Source organism: Ixodes scapularis, unplaced genomic scaffold (genome assembly GCF_016920785.2).
Source record: "Ixodes scapularis isolate PalLabHiFi unplaced genomic scaffold, ASM1692078v2 PGA_scaffold1__304_contigs__length_218370807, whole genome shotgun sequence".
Lineage (NCBI taxonomy): Eukaryota > Metazoa > Arthropoda > Arachnida > Ixodida > Ixodidae > Ixodes > Ixodes scapularis.
Window position 1 is genome coordinate 213,837,856 of NW_024609846.1, and position 9,720 is coordinate 213,847,575.

Genomic DNA, 9,720 nt, shown 5'->3' on the forward strand with positions numbered 1-9,720 from the left:
ACTCCACCTCTAGGGGTTGCCGTGCCTAGTTTCCCCGGCGAGGAGCGAGGGGCGACAAGCTTTCACGTCGGGGTCGGTGCATCGGCGAAGCTGCACGTCGCGGCGACGGCGACCGGAACTCTCGGCGGGACGCAGGTTCGGGGAACTGTGGTCGTCGCTGGTGCTCGTCGATCTCCCGAGGGCGTTCACCATACTCGGGGCGCGGGTCGTTTGGTGGAATCCGCGCAGCCCGAGTCGTCGGTTTGGGCATCTGCGGTACACATGGTCGGTTTCCCCGCAGTGGTAGCAGAGCGGGCGTCAGTCGGCCGTTCGCCACACATCGGTGTTCCTCGACGAGGGTTGCTCCGGGCGGACTTCCTGGACCTGTCCTTCCTGGCGTCGAGGATACCGTGGCATCTGAGGGTCTCGTCGGGGAGGCGCCGTGGCCTGGCGGTTAGCTTGCGGCGGTTGGCGGGTCATGGCGGCGTAGCTCAAAGTCGGCTCCTCTGGCGTCGTCGTGGTGGTCGGAACCTCAGGTTGGAAGGCCCGGTGAACTTCCTCTCGCACGACCTCGGCGATCGACAGGGAGGACGTGCGATCCGTAGTGGGGAGCATCTTGCGGATTTCTTCCCGGACGACTTCACGGATGACGTCACGGATGCCTGGGAGGTCGGTACCAAGGGTGTATCCGGATGTCGCCAGAGTAGTCACGCCAGGGTGTCGCTCGTAGTGTCTGGCGCGTGCTAGTAGGGCACGCTCCATATCCGTCGCCTCCATGACGAACCCGTCGACAGTTGTCGGAGGACTGCGAATGAGACCTCCAAAGATATCGCTTTTCACACCCCTCATCGGGTGTCGCAGCTTCTTCTCCTCTGTAACCTAAGGATCGGCGCGGGCGCTCAGGCGAAGGACATAGTAAAGTGCGTTGCTTCTCTACTATGGAGGAAGGACAGCTTCTTTCCACGTAGCTCGGCGATGCTGACCGAAGGATCCAGGAGACGACGTTCAAAATTGAAGTAGGAAATGTATTTACAGGTTATTACAAATAGTTTACAGCATGGTGCGTGCACAGCACGGAATCTCGTCGTTCGACACTCTTCAGTTACAGTCGAGCTCTCCCATTCTGTTTCGTCTCCCGTTTTTGTCTCTTCATTAGACAAAGCATGGCAGGTTCAAACAATCACTCTGCCCTCTCCCCCGTCACTTCACCAATCGTGTTTCGATTTCACTTTCCAAACTCCGCCCAAGAAACGCACAATGCCCTCTCCCTTGTCAATTTACCAATCGTGTTTCGATGTCACTTTCCCGAATTCCGCCCAGGTAACACACGATGTCCTCTCCCTCGGCATGGCGAGGTCACCCACCCGGTTCCAGATGCCTTGCCTTTCCCCGATCACTGGACGGTCGCCGACCCTCTCTACCTCCTTTCAGCAGGCACTTTAGAAAGATCCGCATTTCGGGAACCCGAGGCGCCGGTCCGATTAGTGGCGTCGCCTTCGACGACAAGTAACGCACAGTGCCCTCTCCTTCGTCATGGCAGGGTCACAAATTTCCCCATACATTCCCACGGTCGCTGGACGGACGGGCGTCGACATTTTATACATCCTTTTAGCCGGCACCTAAGGTCCGCGTTTCGGGGACCCGAGGCGCCGAGCCGATTAGTGGCGTCCCCAACTTCCCCTGCTTTTGTCCCGCGAAATATACTTAGGAGGGCTGAAAATTGCACCCCAAGGTCGGCCAAAAGTCAGCGGCCTTACACGCCCTTCCCAAAGAGTACAACTGGACACAACGACGTTCAGTTATACGAAAAACAAACACGGCCGCCGAAGCCGAACTTCACGTCCATCCAAAATACAAGCGAATCCTGAAATAACAGTACAGACGTGCACCGAAACACACACAAACGAGGTAAAAACAAAACAAAACAAAAAAAGTAGCGCACAATCGCCGCTCATGAGTGTTTGAGCATAATTTCCTTCAGGTGCAAGTTCCCCTCAAAACACAACGCGGCTGAATGGGAACATTCACGTCCAATCAAGTTGACATGACAGTGTTATTCTATTGGCTCCCAAGATGAATTGGGGAGCCTGGACAGTGCGTCAGCATTCCCATTGCTAGTACCCTTTCTGTGGCTGATTGTGATATTGTAGCGCTGTAAGGCCAACGCCCATCTAGCCAACTTCGCCCCGTGTGGAGTACCCGTCGTCAAGTATGACAGAGGGTTATGGTCAAAGACAACATTTACCACCGCACCGAAGAGCCAATGATCAAACTTCTTTAACGCCCATATTATAGCAAAGGCTTCCCTTTCTATGGTTGACCATCGTTCCTGGGTCGGTGTGAAACGATGGCTGGCAAAGGCTATCGGCTTCTCCTTTCCATCTTCCGACATTTGTGCGAGGCAGGCACCCGCTGCCGTCGCAGAGGCATCAGTAAAAAGCCAGTATGGCTGATGAGATTCGGGAGTGCTCAATGCTACCGCTCTACAAAGCGACTGCTTTAAATTTTGAAACGCTCGTTGCGCATCTTCATTCCATGGGATTCAGTTAGGTGCCCTTTTTTTTGTCAACGCGGTTAAGGGACCAGCAACCTCCGCGTATTTCTGTACATACTCCCGGTAATACCAACATAGCCCGAGGAGACTTCGCAGTCCCTTTTTAGTCTGAGGCGGAACGAGGCCTTCAATTTTCGGGGTCCGGCGCGTGAGTCCCAGAACCCACCACGTGCCCGAGATAGCGAATGTGCGTTTGTGCCACCTGGCAATTTTCTTGGCTCACCTTCAACCCCGCCTCCTTTAGCAACTGGAGAATAGCGTCGACCTGCTGCAAGTGCTCTTGACACGTGTTGAAAAATATGGCGATATCATCAAGGTACGCCGTCGCGTACACCTGGTGCTTAGAAAGTAGCGTGTTCATCATTCTCTGGAAGGTTGCTGCAGAATTTCTTAGCCGAAATGGCATCACTTTCCACGTGTATACTGTCCCTCATGTGTCACGAATGTCGTGAGGGACTGACTGTGTGGTTCGATTGGTACTTGCCAATAGCCACGTTTTAGGTCTGCTACAGTAATAAACCTTGCGCTACCCACCCTGAAAATTAGCTCTTGTGGGTTCGTCATTGGAAAGGCGTCCCCACGGGTAACGGCATTGAGCGATCGGTACTCGATGCACATCCGCATCGTCCCATCCTTTTTTCCTACACACACAACTGGGTGTGCGAATTCACTCTCTACAGGGTAGATTAGCCCCCAGTCTAAAAGTTTATTAACTTGGCGGCTAACTTCTTTCTTCAGAAGTTGAGGTACTCTATACGGGAATGCACTCTTCGGCATGCCCCCTTCCTCTATATCAATGCGATGCTGGCTCACTTTTGCCATTCCAGGCTTCCCGTCAAAAAGTTCACCATGTTTTTCGAACAGAACTTGCACTTCTGCCCTAGCCCTCGCATCAAGGTGAGTTACCTTTTCTGGAGATATCAATGCCTCGTTCTGACATACGGGTGCAGCCTTGAGGTGCATATTCTACCTCCCCAAACTCTCTATCTTCATCGAACACAACCCCGATATGGCTTACCCTCGCATAATTAGGTCTCATCCGGTTGGAGTGAACAACAAAGGTTTTCCCTTCTGCTGTTTTATTCTCTACGAGTGTTCTCTCTCGCACCCTATAACTGTAACTGGACCACGCCACCTAAGCGCCAGTTTAGTGGTGCGGTCCATGTCAAAAATGAGCACCTGGTCACCCACTTTAAATACTTTGTTGCGTACCTTTCGGTTGTACGCTTCGATGTAACTACCCTGACTTACGGTGCTCGTCAGATTCGCTACACTAGCTGCTATTTCGAGTTGTTTTCGCAGCTGTTGCAAGTACTTCTCCGGTTTTCTCTAAGCGTCGCTGGCACTGTCAACTCCCCCGTCCATGCTTGCTGCAAAATCGCGAGTGGGCCCGTTGGGATTCTTCCGTACAGAAGCCAAAAAGGCGCTACTCCCGTGGTGTCATCGGGCACCTCACGATACGCCCACAACACAAATGGAGCCAGCTTATCCCAGTTCCTGGAGTCTTGCTCCATGATATGAAACAACATGTTTTTCAGCACCCGATTCCATCTTTCCACCGCCCCGTTACTCTCGGGATATTCCGGGGTCGAAAATCTAGGGGAGCGGCCCAGCCTCTTCAGCATCAGTGTGTGAGTTGCGACTTGAAGTTAGTTCCCTAGTCGGAGCAAATCATCTCTGGTACACCCGTGCGACTGAAAATTTCGAGCATTGCGTCGCACGTTGCCTTTGCAGTCAACGAGCGAAGGCAGACGACCTCTGGCCACCTTGTGCATAAATCCACTAAGCAAAGCGCGTACTAGTGCCCTCTCGCCGACGGCGTTTGAATGGGCCCTATAATGTCCACATTAACTACCTGAAAGGGATGTTCAGGCCTTGTGAGCGGTGTAATCGGCACTTTGTCACTGCGACGTCGGTCTGATCGAATCTGACAGTTACGGCACGACTGACAGTACTCCGACACTTCCTTTTCCATTCCAGGCCAGAAGAAACTATACTTTATACCAGTATTAGTTTTTTTTTGGCCCCATGTGTCCTCTCCAAAGTCACTCGTGGGCCAGCTGTAGCACCTCTTCGCGTCTCTCCCTGGGAAGAACTAGTTGCCGGACCTTTACACCAGCTATCGAGTCCCAGTGATAGAGCAGTCCACCGGCGACAAACATGCCCGACTTCCCGGTCTTGGCGTCTTCCCACGCCTTCTTTAGACTATCGTCGGTAAGCTGAGCTGCGCGAAATGCCTCTCTCTGGACAAACGACGGCTCCGTCTCCTCAACCTCATGAGGTTCAGATTCGGCGGGAGGTTCGTCATCTTTCTGACGTAAAGCTGCTCTACACGTTAGCGGAACATACTTTTCGTCTTTCATGCACCGCTGTTCTTTCAGTTTAATAGGATCGGCCGCCACCCCTGCCTGTAAAGCCCGAATGTCTTCATCATGCGCTTTCAATAGTTCCCAATCTTCCTTTGACAGTAGGCAGTCTAACCCCTTCGCAAGTTGTTTAGTGAGCGCGCACACTAACTCTATCCTTTGAGGTTCTTTCACCGTTCCGATATCGCTTGCTTCTATTGGCAGCGTTGCTAGCTTTGCCTGGATGGTTTCGCCAAAGGCTGACACCAGCTTCACTGTACTCGACGGGTCTCTCAATGCCTCTGGCACTAGGCTCTCGCGCATCACCGTTATTTCACTACCCGTATCTAGCACCGCCTCAATCTGTATGTCTCCGCACACCAACTGAACGGGCTGAAGTTGTGACCTGCTGATGTTAGAACTCGAATTCCTCATTTCTACTTTAGCAGTTAATATATTTCCCTTTTCGAACGGTTCCTCATCTGCAACCGTTATTTTACTTTGAGTTTCGATCCGTTTTCCAGCTTCCGGGGCCCTTCCTTACCCTTCAAACGGGGGCATTGCTTGGCCATATGGCCCTCTTCATGACACCCGTGACACCTGAAGGAGAGTTTTCCAGTGCTCAGAGATTTCGGGCTCGTTTTCTCGAGTACCGTAGCTCCAGGTCTCATGGCGCACCCTTTCCCTTTCGCCTGCTCAAAGGTCTGGAGCACTTTTGCTACCTGCTGGTTTCAGTCAGCCCTCTCCTTCCTGTAGCCGCACATACTCCAGACCTTCAGCACTAAGGCTTGCCTTCATTCGATCGGTAACCATGAGCTCCGCTACAGCCTCCTTTGTGTCTGCTTCTCTTTCTTGAAGGTAATAAGCAAAGTATGTTTTCACTCGGGAAGCAAACTGAGCCAACGTCTCGTATTTTCTTTTAAAAGATTTCTCGAATCTCTCCAGGTACTCGACTGGCGTGAGCTTGAGCTCGATCAACAAGGCCTTTTTAACCGACTCGTAGTTCATGCACTCATCCTGGTTTAGCGTACGTAATAAGTAGCGGACGCGCTCAGTCAACGCCGGCATAATCAAATGCACGCGACTGCTGTCCGGCACCTCGTACGTAGTGAAAAGTTTCTCCACTTCATCAAACCCTAATGGCACGTCTGCGCCGCACGGCAGACGATACACCTTCAAGACTTTTGCAAATTGCGCAACCGGGTCTATGCCTGTGCGCCGCTGATCGTTCGTCTCCGACCCAGATGACAAAGATGGACCATTTTCGAATTCCAGCTCTAGTCTGCGTACCGAAATCCGCTCTTCCGACTCGATTTTCAGTCTCCACAGCTCGAACTCCAGCTCGAGCCGCCGAATCGCGAGAGCGTCTGATTCCCCATCTGTCATATCCTGAGGCGTCTGTTGCCCCTGACCAACAATTCCTGTCCCTGTCGGGTTCTCCAAACTTGGCCCGTTCTCCATATCAGCTATCATCCCACGCGTGAGCACCATACGTCCCACCAACTACAAGCCATGCGAACTCCGACTAGACGCAAGAAATCCCACTCACCCGGCGCAAGCGTTGCTGCAGCTTGTCGCCCAGAGCCCGGATGATGCGTCCACGGTAGTCGTCCTCGGTGACAGTCGTAAGTGTCTGGACCCTTGGGGCCCCTGGCTCTTCACACAGTTCCGTCGTGGCTTGTCAGTGGCCGTAGCAGTCGCGCTCTTTCTGTAGAGTCGCCGCTTGACGGCCCGTTGTGTGATGGTGAGACGTGCTGTTGACTGCGCCAGTAAAGTTCGTTGCTTCTCTACTATGGAGGAAAGAGCTTCTTTCTACGTAGCTCGGCGATGCTGACCGAAGGATCCAGGAGACGACGTTCAAAGTTGAGGTAGGAAATGTATTTACAGGTCATTACAAATAGTTTACAGCATGGTGCGTGCACAGCACGGAATCTCGTCGTTCGACACTCTTCAGTTACAGTCGTGCTCTCCCATTCTGCTTCGTCTCCCGTTTTTGTCTCTTCACGAGACAAAGCATGGCAGGTTCAAACAATCAGTCACCCCTCTCCCCCGTCACTTCACCAATCGTGTTTCGGTTTCACTTTCCAAACTCCGCCCAAGAAACGCACAATGCCCTCTCCCTTGTCATTTTACCAATCGTGTTTCGATGTCACTTTCCCGAATTCCGCCCAGGTAACGCACGATATCCTCTCCCTCGGCATTGCAAGGTCACCCACCTGGTTCCAGATGCCTTTTCCCGATCACTGGACGGTCGTCGACCCTCTCTACCTCTTAGCAGGCACTTTAGGAAGATCCGCATTTCGGGAACCCGAGGCGCCGGTCCGATTAGTGGCGTCGCCTTCGACGACAAGTAACGCACAATGCCCTCTCCCTCGTCATGGCAGGGTCACAAAGTTCCCCATACATTTCCCCGATCGCTGGACGGACGAGCGTCGACATTGTATACATCCTTTTAGCCGGCACCTTTAAGAAGGTCCGCGTTTCGGGGACCCAAGGCGCCGAGCCGATTAGTGGCGTCCCCAACTTCCCCTGCTTTTGTTCCGCGAAATATACTTAGGAGGGCTGAAAATTGCACCCCAAGGTCGGCCGAAAGTCAGCGGCCTTACAAACATCCTCTACGAAGCCGGTGACGCTCTCGTTGGGGCCCTGGGTTCTGGTTCGCAGTAGGTCCTCGGCTCTCTCTCGGCGGTGGTGGTTGCTGAACGTAGCCTTGAGATCGGTCTTGAGAATGTCCCACGACGTCAAAGAGGACTTATGATTCTCGTACCAGTGTTTGGCGGTACCCTCAAGCGAAAAATAGACGTTGTACAGGCGCTGCTTGTCGGTCCAGCAATTGTGGCGGGCAACACGTTCATACTGGTCAATCCAGTCTTCGACGTCTTCGTATTGCTCGCCGTGGAATGGAGCAGCCGTCCGCGGTACGACGGGCAGGTAAACGACGGCTGGAGCGGCCATGGTTTCTGACTGGTTGGCCATCGTCGTCCTGCTTGTTTGCTTGGTCCTGGGTGGCAAGGGTCCTAGCTCCGGGGGTAGGCCAAGGTTCCGGCGATTTAATCGGATCTCGGTCTGGTCTTCGTTGGGTTCTTGGGGGCTTGTGTTCGGACTTGCACTGCGGGAACTCGGAGGGGAGCGCTGCATGGGCATGCGGTTACCCCGCACCTCCACCAAAAATGTCACGGATGACAAGTGACGAGGCGGTGAATGACCGTGTGAACTGAACGTTTAATGGGGCGAACTTGTGCCCGAAAATAAAAGGAAAAAGAAAGATAATAACAGAGCGTCGCGGGCGTCGAAGTCGCCGTAGCAGCAGAGTCGAACGCTGGTGCGAAACTGACTCCGCTCGCCTTGCGGAATCCCTTATGTACCCTCGTGGGTTTTTGGATCGTTCGGCGTAGGAGGTTCGGCGCGTCGAACATTCTAACCTCGAATCAGCAAGACGGTTCTTGAATTAACCAGAACATCACATTACAGTGTCAGCAAAAATGTGCAGCCGCGGCCAGGAATCAAACCCTGGAAGGCAAGCGCGATAACCGTTATGCCACGCGCGCGCTGCCTACTTGGCCTGCTGCACGCGCGGCAATATTCCCTGACGGAGATGCCCTAATCGAACACGCGTGTTCACGTAGTCTATGATTAATGCAGCGACCGGTCTGGCCGATGTAAATTATTTTACAAGTCAGAGAATTACTGTAGACACCCCCCCCCCCCCCCCACCTACGCAAGGGACAAACGTGTTTTCATGCTTCTTATCACGTGCGGCCCTGACAACCGATCCCCTCTCCACCCTCGCACAGAAGCGTCCCATCTTGGCCGGTGCTGAGAAAACAACCGGAACATTGTGGCATTGCGCTACCTTCCTTTAACCCAATGGTTCTCAAACCTTGATGTTTCGCGAACCCCTTGTGGATCGGAGAAGATGATGGAGGACCCAGCTTGTGGTGAGGGAAAGGATATATATAGGTTAATTATGATAGCGATTTATTAAATGGATATATCTAAGGGCTAGTGTGAAGTAGACTTTTGTTATTGACATATACACTAGCAAACCCACTCAAAATGTGGAACGTTTCTTCTCAATTCGAAAAAAAGATAATTTTTTATTGCCCGGCTTGACGGATGAGTCTGGGCTTCGCGGACCCCCATTTGAGAACTATTGCTTTAACCGTTGCCCCACCTTATTGATATAGGGCACCACCACCGGTTTCTGCATAGACTTGCGACCCATAGCTACATCCGGATTTCTCACCCTCCTAAAGAGGCACTCGGCCACCCCTACCAGGAGATTGCCAGGATTGCCGCCCTCCAAAAGTTTGTTGGCCTAGCTACGAAAACTCGTCGTCATTTGGTGAGGACATGACATGACGAGCGACCCCGAAAAACTGCTGAATGTGACTCCCCTTTTAACTATTTTTGAATGACTCGACTCGAACGCAAGCTCACCTTTCTTTAACCTTACGACAATAGCACCAACACACGGGGGAGTCCGAGAAAGCTAGCTTAATGTCTAAAACTGTAGAACAACCCCAACAGGGTCTTCACTGGTGAAGTTCAATCCCCTGGCATGACCCTTGAATACGTCTAACATGTTTGCAACCACACGCTCTTTCTTCCGGCCAGAACCAATTCGGAACAACACCAAAAAGTCATCTAAGTACCTAAATACACGGATGACGTCACTCCCTAAATCTCCGGCTATGCCTCTATAACACCTGGACGGGAATACGCCATTTAAGAAGATCCTGTTGGGAATGTTCTACAGTTTTTAGGCATTAAGATAACTTTCTCGAACTCCGACGTTTGTTGCTGCTACTGTCCTAGGTCTAAGAAATGTGTGCTTCCGTT

The 9,720-nt window shown here is 52.4% G+C and overlaps 1 pseudogene; it reads right to left on the minus strand.

Moving 5' to 3' along the window:
* Nucleotides 1–4,157: 4,157 nt before the first annotated feature.
* On the minus strand, nucleotides 4,158–4,695 carry LOC121835919 (annotated as a pseudogene).
* Nucleotides 4,696–9,720: the final 5,025 nt, after the last annotated feature.